Source organism: Pan troglodytes, chromosome 4 (genome assembly GCF_028858775.2).
Source record: "Pan troglodytes isolate AG18354 chromosome 4, NHGRI_mPanTro3-v2.0_pri, whole genome shotgun sequence".
NCBI lineage: Eukaryota > Metazoa > Chordata > Mammalia > Primates > Hominidae > Pan > Pan troglodytes.
This window is the reverse complement of record NC_072402.2, coordinates 125272193-125284791: the sequence shown is the minus strand read 5'-3', so window position 1 is coordinate 125284791 and position 12599 is coordinate 125272193. Positions and strand designations below refer to the sequence as shown.

General features: G+C 40.1%; 1 pseudogene; it reads left to right on the top strand.

Moving 5' to 3' along the window:
* The first annotated feature begins 557 nt into the window (after nucleotides 1-557).
* Nucleotides 558-5333, top strand: LOC100612518 (heterogeneous nuclear ribonucleoprotein K-like; annotated as a pseudogene).
* The last annotated feature ends 7266 nt before the right edge of the window (nucleotides 5334-12599 follow it).

Sequence of the window (12599 nt, the reverse complement as noted above, 5' to 3'; positions counted from 1 at the left end):
CATTAATCTATCTCTTGAGCTTCACAGTTGTAAGCATTCTAAAATACCTCACTGAAAAGTTAATACTATGTAGCAATACTCTGACTTCAGATCTCACTGTGCAACTACCATGGGTGGTTTTCTTTGGCGGTGGCTCCTATCCTCTAAGAATCTGTGTAGGTGGAGATCCAGGTTACTGTCCGGATCGTGCTGTTTGGGGTGGTGCTAAAGACAGATAACCATCTTCATCCTCTCTGATCAACACCCTTAATAGCTATAAGATATATTGGTTTCTCCATCCTTTCAGCAAATATTTATTAGTGGCTGCAATGTGCTGAGCATTGGTACTGGAAATGCAGTAACGAACAAGACAGACAAGGTCTTGATACCTAGGGAGAGTTCTTTATAATAGGAGAGAGGGTAGGAACAGGAAAATGAAGTAAGTACTGTTTGTGATGTGCAGTTTGAGGAGTCAACAAAGAGTGATGTAATATTGACAGTAATTGGAGTAGACCACTTCAGATAGGATGAATGGGCAAGGCTTCTCTGAATAGGTGTGATGTGAGCAGAGATGTGTAATGCAGCAGGCCTGTGCTTATCCGGACAGAAAGAAGAGCATGCAAAGACTTAAGGATGGAGTGTGCTCGGCATGTGCGCAGACAACAGGGAAGCAGGACTGTGAGAGTGGTAAAGAAGACAGGACAGGGAGTGGGGCCAGATCGTGTCTAGCCTTGTAGGTCATGAGAAAGCCTTTGATTACATTCTGAGAGAAATGAGAAGCACGTGGAGGGTTTTGAGCAGAGAACTGACAAGATTTGACATCAATTTCTGATCACACTCTGATTGCTGTGTGACTGCAGGCCATGTGAGGATGAATGCAGGATGACCAGTAATGAGATGATGATGGCTTAGTGTCCCTAATGGAGGTGGAGGTGGCACACAGTCTGGATGTATTTTGAAGATGGAGCTGTCATGATTTACTGATGGGTTGGGAGTAAGCTGCATTAGTTTCCTAAGATTATCATAACAAATTACTGCAACTAATGTTTTCGTTGGCTGAAAACAACAGAAATTGATTCCTTCACAGTTCTGGGGGCTAGAAGTCCAAAATCAAGGTGTCAGCAGGGCCTCTCCAAAGGCTCGAGTAGAGAATCCTTCCTTGCCTCTTCTAGCTTCTGGTGGCTCCAGGTGTTCTTTGGCCTCTGCCAGCATACCTCCAATCTCTGCCTCTGTGCCAGCACACCTCCAATCTCTGCCTCTGTCTCCACATGGCCTTCCCCTCCATGTCTCTGTGTCTCAAATCTCCTTCTGCCTTTCTCTTATAAGCATACTTCCTTATAAGTGCATACTCATTCCGCTTAGGCCCCACCCTAAATCCAGAATGATATCATCTCAATATATTTGTAGGTCTTATGAAGATCCTGTTTCCAAATAAGTTCACAGTAACAAGTTCCAGGTGGGCATATCTTTTTTGGGGGGTGGGCACTATTCAACCCACTACATGGACAATGAGGTAAGATGAGCTTTGAAGTTAACCTTGATTTACATTTACTATGTTTTATGTTTTACTTACCACTTTTCATTTGAACTTCAAAAGAACTATGTGTGGCAGGTATTATTATTCCATTATTAGAAACGTGGAAACTAAGGCTATGAAAATGGTGCATAGAGCTGGAGATGGAACCTAGAATCCTTAGGCTGTACCTCAACTGCTTGCCTGCTTTGTGGGTGGTAAGGTAAGAAGATTTCTTCTTAGATGGCAGACAATGAAGGGAGTCAATGGAAAATTATGGGAGAACGAAGAGCTGCTTGGTTTGTTATTTTTTCAGTCATTGCTAACAACTCATCAAATTCTTCCTTATAGGAATTCTCTAACATGATAGAATTCATTTGTGAGCTATAGTGAGTGAGCAAGTGCTATGGTGGAATTTTGCTTTACTTGCTCATGAACATAGGCAAACAAAAAAACTCTTCCCTATTTGAGTGGAGCTTTTTTTTCTAGCCCAAATCAGGTTTATTAGGTCTATTCTTAAATATTCTTGGTTTTTTTTGTTTTTGTTTTGTTTTGTTTTGTTTTTGAGATGGAGTCTTGCTCTGTTGCCAGGCTGAAGTGCAGTGGCGCTATGTCGGCTCACTGCAACCTCCGCCTCCCGGGTTCAAGCAATTCTCCTGCCTCAGCCTCCAGAGTAACTGGGACTACAGGCTCCCGCCACCACACCCAGCTAATTTTTGCATTTTTAGTAGAGATGGGGTTTCACCATGTTGGCCAGGGTGGTCTCGATCTCTTGACCTCGTGTTCCGCCCGCCTTGGCCTCCCAAAGTGCTGGGATTACAGGCTGAGCCACTGCACCCGGCCTATTCTTAAATATTCTTAAGATAGTCCTTAATGTTCATAATATTCATATGAATATGCAAACATTCAAAAATATTCATATGAATATTTCCAGGCAGATAAGAGATGAGGCTGAGACTAGGTATCTGTAACATAACCAGGAGTAGAGGCAGAGCTGATTCTGGCTTGAGAAATGATGGGCTCTGCTGGGAGACCAGGCTCTGAGAACAGGCTGTGAGTTATACAACCAAAAAGAACACTTCAGCAGGTAATGCCAAGGGTACTGGCTGAGACACAGAGATCAGAAGCCCACACCCACATTCAGCACTCAACCACGCCGAGGATAAGTAAGCTCCTTTTGCAACCAGGAAAAAGGAGGAGCCTTGTCTCAAACGTTGCATAGGACACACTTGTTCTAAAAAAAGAAATTATTGTTCATTTGAAATTCAAATTTAGGAGGCAAGTGAGCTGAAGCTTAGAGTGTGAGAGGCAATGTAGCATGGACTGGGACATCAGCTGGCACCAAAAATCCTGGATTGGAATCTTGGCTCTGCTGGGTCATCAGCTAACCTTGGACCTTTCACTTAAAACAGTCTCTCCATTAACACCTATAAAGTGGAGCAAATAGTCATATTAATACCTACCTCATAGTTTTTGTATGAAGATTAAATGACTTAATAGGTGTGGAGTGCTTAGCACAGTGCCTAACTCACAGTGTTAGCTCTTATTCTTTGAGTTTAAAATTGCCTAAATATTCATCTTCATCTCATAATAACTATTTTAAACCAAAAGGACCTTTATTTGGCTGAGTCTGAATTGTAACTTCCAAATCAAGGTTTGTTTGCTAGTTTGCTTTCAACTAAAGGAAATGTAATAAGATATAGTGGGACCCTACCTCTCAATTTGTCTGGGACACTCCCACTTTAGGGTTGTTGTCCCAGCATGATTTTTTAAAGTACCCACCTCTTATTCTAAAAAATGTTCCAATTTGGACAGTAGAATTTATGGGTTATCCTATTACAGAGATATCAAGAAGTCACTCATTTTTACACGAGTTCAGTGTGAAAATTTCAATACCTGTCCTTTGCCCCTCCACACAGTCATCACTAGAGTCTATTTTAATTTTCCTTAAAGAAGAGCAAACTCAGCCTGTGTCCCACTTGTTCGTGGCCTATAGCTTAGTGTGTCCCTTTAATACAAGTGGAAACTGAACAGCCAGAAGAAACCTTCCCTAACACTGAAACCAATGGTGAATTTAGTAAACGCTCTGCAGAAGATATGGAAGAGAAACAAGCATTGAAAAGATCTAGAAACACTGATGAGATGGTTGAGTTACACATTCTGCTTCAGAACAAGAATGCTGGGGCAGTGATTGGAGAAGGAGGCAAGAATATTAAGGCTCCCTGTATAGACTACAGTGCCAGTGTTTCAGTCCCAGATAGCAGTGGCCCCGAGTGCGTACTGAGTATCAGTGCTGGTATTGAAACAATTGGAGAAATTCTAAAGAAAATCATCCCTACCTTGGAAGAGGGCCTCCAGTTGCCATTACTCACTGCAACCAGCCAGCTCCTGCTGGAATCTGATGCTGTGGAATGCTTAAATTACCAACACTATAAAGGAAGAGACTTTGAGGGGGAGTTGAAGCTGTTGATTTATCAGAGTCTAGCAGGAGGAATATTGGGGTCAAAGGTGCTAAAATCAAAGAACTTTGAGAGAACGCTCAAACAACCATCAAGCTTTTCTAGGAATGCTGTTCTCATCCCACTGACAGAGTTGTTCTTATTGGAGGAAAACCCAATAGGGTTGTAGAGTGCATAAAGATCATCCTTGATCTTATATCTGAGTCTCCCATCAAAGGACCTGCACAGCCTTATGATCCCAGTTTTTACAATGAAACCTATGATTATGGTGGTTTTACAATGATGTTTGATGACCGCCCTGGACGCCCAGTGGGATTTCCAATGTGGGGAAGAGGTGGTTTTGACAGAATGCCTCCTGGTTGGGGTGGGCGTCCCATGCCTCCATCTAGAAGAGACATGAGCCCTCATTGAGGACCACCTCCTTCTCCTACTGGACGAGGTGGCCGGGGTGGTAGCAGAGCTCGGAATCTTCCTCTTCCTCCACCATCACCACCTAGAGGGGAAGACCTAATGGCCTAGGACAGAAGAGGGAGACCTGGAGACTGTTATGATGACATGGTTGGTTTCAGTCCTGATGAAACTTGGAACTCTGCAATAGATACATGGAGCCCATCGGAATGGCAGATGGCTTATGAACCACAGGGTGGCTCCGGATATGATTATTCCTATGCAGGGATTGGTGGCTCATATGGTGATCTTGGTGGATCTATTACTACTGCACAAGTAACTATTCCCAAAGATTTGACTGGATCTATTATTGGCAAAGGTGGTCAGTGGATTAAACAAATCGGTCATGAGTTGGGAGCTTCAATCAAAATTGATGAGCCTTTAGAAGGATCCGAAGATCAGATCACTATCATTACAGGAACACAGGACCAGATACAGAATGCACAATATTTGCTGCAGAACAATGTGAAGCAGTATTCTGGAAAGTTTTTCTAAGACTAGTGAAGAACTGGAGGAGTCCTGCATCTTTTTTTTTTATTTGCTTCTGTTTAAAAAGCCAACATTCCTCTGCTTTGTAGGTGTTCTGCATTTGAAGTGTAGTGAAATCTTTGCTGTTCACCAGATGTAATGTTTTAGTTCCTTACAAATAGGGTTGTGGGGGAAGGCCGTGCAAAAACTAACATTGAAATTTTGAAACAGCAGCAGAGTGAGTGGATTTTATTTTTTGTTATTGTTGATGGTTTAAAAAAAATTCCCCCCATGTAATTATTGCGAACACCTTGCTTTGTGGTCACTGTAACATTTGGGGGGTGGGACAGGGAGGAAAAGTAACAATAGTCCACATGTCCCTGGCATCTGTTCAGAGCAGTGTGCAGAATATAATGCTCTTTTTAAAGAAACATTTTATGATTTTTAAAATAAATTTAGTGAACCTATTTTTTGTGGTCATTTTTTTTAAGACAGTCATTTTAAAATGGTGGCTGAATTTCTCCACCCCCAAACTAAACACTAAGTTTGATTTTCAGCTCCTCTGTTGGATATGTAAGTGCATCTCTTCTTGGACATAGGCAAAATAACTCGGCAAACTTAGTTCTGGTGATTTCTTGATGGTTTGAAAGCCTATTTCTGGGAATAAATTCCAACATACATATTCATGCTTATAAAAAGCTGGGGATTTTTGGTTTGTTTTTGCAAATGCTTGCCCCTGCTTTTCAACAATTTTCTATGTTAGTGGTTGTGAAGAACTAAAGTGGGGAGCAGTACTACAAATTGAGTAATGGTATGAGTATATACCAGAATTCTGATTGGCAGCAAGTTTTATTAATCAGAATAACACTTGGTTATGGAAGTGACTGATGCTGAAAAAAATTGATTATTTTTATTAGATAATTTCTCACCTATAAACTGTCAACTTGCTCTAATGTCTTATTAAACTTTATAAAATACATATATACTTGTTTTTCCATTGTATGCAAATTGAAAGAAAAAGATGTACCATTTCTCTGTTGTATGTTGGATTATGTAGGAAATGTTTGTGTACAATTCAAAAAAAGATGAAAAAAGTTCCTGTGGATGTTTTGCGTAGTATATTGGCATTTGTAATGATAGTTAAAATTCACTTGCAAATAAATAAAACACCCATGATGCTAGATTTGATATGTGACCAATTTGAACAAGGGTTGATTGACACCTATAAAATTTATTGAAACGTTCCTCTTACAAGGAAATACAGTAATCTTAAATTGTAAAAAAAGAAAGAAAAAGAAAAAAGAAGAGCAAACTCAATTGTTTTTCTCAAATACATATTTATGAAAACGTCTATCACTCCTTCTTTCTCATATGGTAAAATCTTAAAAACTCAACTTACTCTTGCTTTCTAGACTCTTCTCCTTTTCCTACGTCCTGCTCCATATTTCCCAGGCACCCACTGCAAGAATCTGCCCTACCGAAGCCTGAAGCCGTGCACCTTTGCCCCTATCAATCCCTTTACCTGAGCATGTTTTTCCCTTTCCACCTTCTACTAATAGGTATTCTTCACTTTTCAAGGACTTGCTCAAAGTTTTCTTCTACCATAAAATCTTTTTACATTGTAGTATTGTTGGCCGTACATGCTTATATTCTCTATTCATTTATGAGCTCCTTGATGGTAGTAACTTTGGGTTTAGAATACCACTACATTCAAATTTTTACGTGAGTGAGTACTACGAACATGTTTTGAATTTAGTTGAATTTTCTATTAAGATTCATGTGCAGCACACACATAGCAAAACATCCTCATAATCATCTTTTTTCTTCTCCAAATATGAGTTCACTAAAAATATTCTTGTAGGAGACAGAACAAATGTTTCTTTTGAAAAATTTGAAATTTTCCTTTGAATAAGAAACCATGCCACTAAAATTAGTTCTCTGGCCAAGGAATCCCTGTTAATATGCAATAACATATTGCAGAGTATTCTAATTGTTTTCTAGAATTTTGTGTTTTTACAAAGTTAAAAGTTTGCATAACTTCAAGCAATAGCTCTCAGTGCATGATACCTCCTAAATATTTATATCTGTAGTAGTGTTTCTCAAGACTTTTAATTCACAGAACATTCCACTTTTCCCTTTTAATTTTTATGATAGTTTAGAAAAGGAAACATAACACAATTGTTCCTACAAGCACCTTCATTTTCAAGCAATATTTAAAGCTCAGGGCCATGTGCTTTTTCTTTTGTCAACTCAGCTTTTCTTTAATGCTTAGAAGTGAAATTTTGACAAGAGAGCCTGTGAGGTGAATGAGTCCAATTTATGTAACTCCCCAATCAAACCAGCTGCATGGGAACAGCCATTTGGTGTCCTTCTGCTTCCTATCTCATAGAACTGCTTCTAAGCAGGTCAGCAGGGTTAGGTGGAAAATACACTAGATTAGGAATCTAGCACAGCTTCTGCCACTAATTAACAAAGCAACTCTTGTCTGACGGTTACCTTCTCTGAGCTTTAATTTCCTCCCCTGATGAGTGAGGGATAGTTAAACGATTTCTGTAGTGAGCATTCATTATGGTTAGCTTCCTAACTAGACAAAAGAAAATAAGACATTCTTCCTTATCAACATAGATGAAAAGGCTAACTCTGGGCACACTGCCTCGGAGTTAGCCCCGCAAACAAAAAAAGAAAAAACAAAAAAAATTCTAGGTGAAATGTTAGAAAATTGAATTGGGTGATAGTGATGATGATGATTGATGATATACATTGTGACTAAGTAATGTTGTTTTCCTCCCAGGAATAGAAGAGTGGTCCTACGTCAGAAAAATTTATTGATGATTTAACAAATTTAAAAAGAAAAGGAATCTGATAATACCAGTAGATACAGTTAAAAACATTTGATAAAATTGAACTCTTATTCATAACTCTTGTTAAACTAGGAATAGAAGCAATCATTAACCTGATAAAGGACATGTACAAAATAACATAGCCAACACACTTAAGTAGTGAGATAGAAGCCTTTCATTTAAAGTAACAATGTAAAAAGAGATAAAAAAAATTTTAACATGGAAAAAACACAGCTATCCTTATTTGTAGTAAAAATTCCTGTTGAAATGATCCAGTAGGTAGTACTTGTACTTCTTTTCAAGCTCCCAGTGATCTTCACCAGTCCACAGCCTTAAACAACATCTGTATGCTAATGACTTCCATCTCTATATGTCCAACCATAACTTCTCTCCTAAACTCTACAACTGTTTAATAGCTTCACTTTGGTGTCTAGGCAGGAGACTAATTAAAACTCTCAGTGTTTCCCCAAAATATCCTGCCCCTGTTGTACTCTTCCTACTCAGTAAATGGCAACTGTGCTTTTCTAGTTGCTCTGATAAAAAGCACCATGGGTCCAATCCAACATCACCAGTAATAAGTCATGTTGAGAGAATGTACTTTTGATATAAAGTAATGAAAATGACACTTTTCCTCGGTGGTCTTCCTCCTTCAAAACCGTAATCCCAGTGTAATCATGAGAATAGAGAGATATTCTGCAGTATATCTGGCCAGTATTCCTCAAAACTGTCACGGTCATTGAAAACAAGAGAAGCCTGAGAAACTGTCATAGGCAAGAGGAGCCTAAGAAGACAATGACAGCTAAATGTACTGTGCTGTGGAAAGAAACAAAGAGAACCTAAATTAGAGCAAGAAAAGGCTATTTAGAGCTTACTATAGCAGAGGAGTAGCCACCATCACTTGCATTTGGTGGAAACTCAAAGGCAGACTCACAGCAGTGGAAAAGCTTCAGAGTGGGAAAAAGAGAAGCTTCAGATTGGAGGCTTTTATCATGGGGAAGCTGTAGGTGGGCCAAACAGAAGCAGGGTTAAGGATGCAGTCATTCATTTAACGGAGATTGGTCGACCATTCAAGTGCCTCCTAAGTACTTGGGACTTAAATGGCTTCCTTTAGTTTGTCTTAAGTTGGAAGCTGCGGCAAAAATTACAGAAGCTGTTTGTCATTAGGTTCTGGCCATGTGGGGCCAATTGCTATAGGGCTTGTTGTTTAGCTTCCTGGACTGGTTGCTACAGGTTGTGGGTCAGAGCTCTGTTTTTATATATGGTCTGTCATTACCCACTGGGTATTCAGTCTCTCCGTGGTATCCTGCATGAGATCCTGGAACAGAAAAAGGCATTAGGTAAAAACTAAGGAAACTGAATACAAGTATGGGCTTTAGTTAATAAAAATGTAGCAATATTGGCTCATTACTTGTAACAAATGTGCCATACTTATGTAAGATGTTATTAATAATAAGCAAACTGCACTATCCTTTCAATTTTTCTGTGAATCTGAAGGTGTTCTAAAAGTAAGTTTATTTTAAACACACACACACACACACACACACACACACACACACCTTGGAGACCTCCTTGACTCCTCACTTTCCCTCTCACTCCACATCCAGTCCTTTAGCAAATTCTGTCAGCTCCACAGAGGAAACAGTCAGTGTTTGACCACTTCCCCTCCACCCTCCTGCTCCCACCTGAGCCCCGATTTCACCCAGTGTCACTTGGAAATCTCACTAGCACTGTAACGGCCCACTTGCTCCACATCTGCTTGTCTGTGGTGCTTTTCCACAGAGCTTTACCATGGCCTGCAAGACCCAAGTGACCCAATCCCTGCCCCCACCGCCTTCAGCCCTCACTTCCTACCACCCTTTCCCTCACTCCCTCTGTTCCATCGCCCTGGCCTAGTGGTGTTTCCAGCTCCCTCACATCTTGGGCTCTTTGCAGCTGCTCCCTCTTGCTGAATGGAGTCCTGTTTCCTCATATCATCTGTCCCAGGGAGGCCTTCCCTGAACACCTTGCTTCATTTTTCTTCATAACACTGAGCACTTCCTGATATTATAATATAAATCTATTTGTTTACTGTCCATCTTCCATAAATATAAGCTTATGAACTCAAGGGCAAGTCTGTCTGTTTCATTCACCACTGTATCCTCAATGTTAGCCCCAAGTACTTAGTAGACAGCCAATCTTCATTAAGTGAATAAATAAATGAATGCACCAAGGATCATAAAGTTTCATCAGTGCACTGCAGTTGCTGATGCTGCAGAGTGCTCTTATCATTCTTTTCCAAAAGGCTCATAATTTGCTCCCATCGTATCAAAAATATTCCAGAGATAATTTAGTTCTTCGTTTCCTTCACATACATAAAATTCATTTTACTTAATGTGAGTCAATTAAACTTGGCCTCAGAATATGATCTAAGATGGGAGCTAAGATTCCTTCCAAAATTTATATGCATAGGCATGTGGCATTGCCCACAGCTTAAATTTCTAGAAGCTACAATTCCTGGAAATATTTCAAAATATTCACACGACCAACATTTATTGAGTAAAGCACTATGCTAGAAGCCATATACCAGAAATAACAGGAACTAATTCCTTCCCTAAAGGAGATTACAGGCAGCAGGAAATATATCTATCAAAGCACAAAAAATGCAAGAATAAAAAATGCCAGATACTATAACAGAAGTACACAGAAAATGATGCAGAGAACACAAACTGTATGGCATAACTACACAGTGTTGTATGAAAAGAGAAGGGTAATTGGGAGAAGAGTCATTGCAGCTGGCAGTCAGGAAACAGATCTGTGGTGGTTTTGTTATTCTCTATATTTGTTCATACACTATTACTTTTTTTTTTTTTTGAGACAGTCTTACTCTGTCACTCAGGCTGGAGTGCGGTGGCATGATCTCGGCTCACTACAACCTCCGTCTCCTGGGTTCAAGGGATTCTCCTGCCTCAGCCTCCAGAGTAGCTGGGATTACAGGTGCCCATCACCACGCCTGGCTAATTTTCTGTATTTTTAGTAGAGACGGGGTTTCACCATGTTGGCCAGGCTGGTCTTGAACTCCTGACCTCAGGTGATCCACTCACCTCAGCCTCCCAAAATGCTAGGATTACAGGGGTGAACCACTGCGCCTGGCCTGACTATTACTTTTATGGAAAAAAAAGCCAGTCCTTTTCAAGACTCTTTCTTTGAGTTCATGATGCTGCATTCATCTGTTCTCCAACTCCTTTTAACTTCTGCTTATCTCTTCCAAATTTACTTTCTTTTAGGTCTCTCTACCTTCTTATTTGAGAGATACTTATTTCAAGTGAGTATCAGGCCCTGGAATCATTTAACAAGGGCTGGCTCTGTCACCTTTTATTTCTGCTGTCCCCAGACGCACACTTATGAGAGATGACACCAGGACTTAAATCATGTTCCTCTGCTCCAGTCGAGAATGGCAGGAACCAGTACATAGTCAACTAACTTTTAGCATTTGGCTTGCAAGAGATTTTCACCGGCCACTGCCCCACTGCCCACATCTATCTCCCTTCACCCCACCACTACATTAGACAGAAAGGGTCTGTATTAGTTCATTTTCATGCTGCTGATAAAGACATACCTGAGACTGGGCAATTTACGAAAGAAAGAGGTTTAATGGACTCACAGTTCCGTGTGCCTGGGGAGGCCTCACAATCATGGCAGAAGGCAAAAGTCACGTCCCACATGGTGGCAGACAAGAGAAGAGAATGAGAACCAAGCAAAAAGGGTTTCCGCTTATAAAACCGTTAGATCTCATGAGACTTTTTCACTACGATGAGAACAGTATGGGGGAAACTGCCCCCCAAGATTCAATTATCTCCCACTGGGTCCCTCCCACAACACGAGGGAATTATGGGAGCTACAATTCAAGGTGAGATTTAGGTGGGGACACAGCCAAACCATATCAGGGTCAGACTCTTGGCGTATCTCTTTACAAGATGGCAAACCCAATTGTATATTCCCTGCTTATACACAAGAGAAAGAATCTACATTCAAAGCCTTAACAGAAACACTTGATTCTACATCTCCCTCTCTAATCTTTCTCTAGAATGTCAGTTCCAGTTTCTAACCACATAGAAAGCTCACTATCTTCTCAAATGCAATCAGATAAAAGATAAATTAATTACCTTATCCATGAAACTATTTTCAGATTTTGCCTTTTTAATTTTATTAATACTGTCATTATTATGCAGTAATTATAAATAATACCCCACAGCTCTCCCTCCTGCACCAACTATAGTCATCAAAATTCTGAAACTGTAAAGCTTTCTATGGCCTTTTGCATCAATGGCTTTATCATCCCCACAGCTCTGGTGCAAATTTAAGGCCTGTGCTGGAACTCTTGACCCCAACTCAGATTTCTGCATACCACCACCAGGCTGACCACATGATCCTTGCTTGAAAACTTTGATTTCCCTCACTTGACTACAGGATAAAGTCCAAATCCTTTAGCTTAGATTTCAGATTGTACTAACATGGTCCCATTCAACTTTCAACTCTACTACCTCCTTACCTAAACCTTCCATGAAGAGAGTAGATTGCCAATTATTTAACTTGTATTAATTCTGAATATTTAGTTCATTTTAATCTTTTGCTAATCCCAGCAATGCTATATTGATCCTACTTAGATATGTCTCATTTTACACATGTGCAAGTATTATCTGTAGAATAAGTTCTCAAAAGTAGTGTTGTTTGATCAAATGATATGTGTCTTTGGAATTTCAATGGATATCGCCAAGTCGCTCTGCATTGATGTCATACCAGTTTATACTCTCACCAGTGAACTATGAGTGCCTGCTTCCCTACTTCTTCTCCAACTACAGTTTGTTACCAAAGATTTGAATCTTTGCTAATTTACAGGTGTGTTTATCATATTAA